Source organism: Octodon degus, unplaced genomic scaffold (assembly GCF_000260255.1).
Source record: "Octodon degus isolate 3935 unplaced genomic scaffold, OctDeg1.0 scaffold00001, whole genome shotgun sequence".
NCBI classification, from domain to species: Eukaryota; Metazoa; Chordata; class Mammalia; order Rodentia; family Octodontidae; genus Octodon; species Octodon degus.
This window is the reverse complement of record NW_004524577.1, coordinates 15383986-15384539: the sequence shown is the minus strand read 5'-3', so window position 1 is coordinate 15384539 and position 554 is coordinate 15383986.

Here is a 554-nt window from a genome sequence, read left to right as displayed (position 1 = left end):
CAGCCTGGGCTTCAGAGGGGTAGACCAGAGACCAGCCAGGGCTGCGATGACCTTTGGCTTTCTGGCTCTGGGAGGCCATGGCCAAATGGTTCCTCCTTTTCCTGAATCTCCACATACATGAAAACTTATCATTCTCCTAAAGCTATACTACTTTAGATAAATTTAATAAATCTCACTGCAAAGAGGCTCATAAGTTATAAGCCCCGAGGTGACGGTCCTTGTGCATTCCTAGTTGTCTATCAATGAGTTTAGGTGACTGTATGTCTAAATAGATTTCCCTGCTTGTTATGGAAGTATACTGTGTGAGAAGTATACTTCTGAGAGCTCAGGTCAGCTGCTTGTCACTCTGGTATGGGATCATTCTGCTCTGCCTCTGACAAAGAAATAACCAGCCTTTGCAGAGTTCTGGGAAGATTAGATAGTTGTAGGCAGCTTAATTTGGTAGGAATACTGTAGGCAGTCAGATAGGACCCTCAAAGCAGACAGCGTGGAAGACAAGATACCTTGCAACTATAGAGAGAGGGAGGGCCTGGGAGATGGCTCAGTGGAATAAG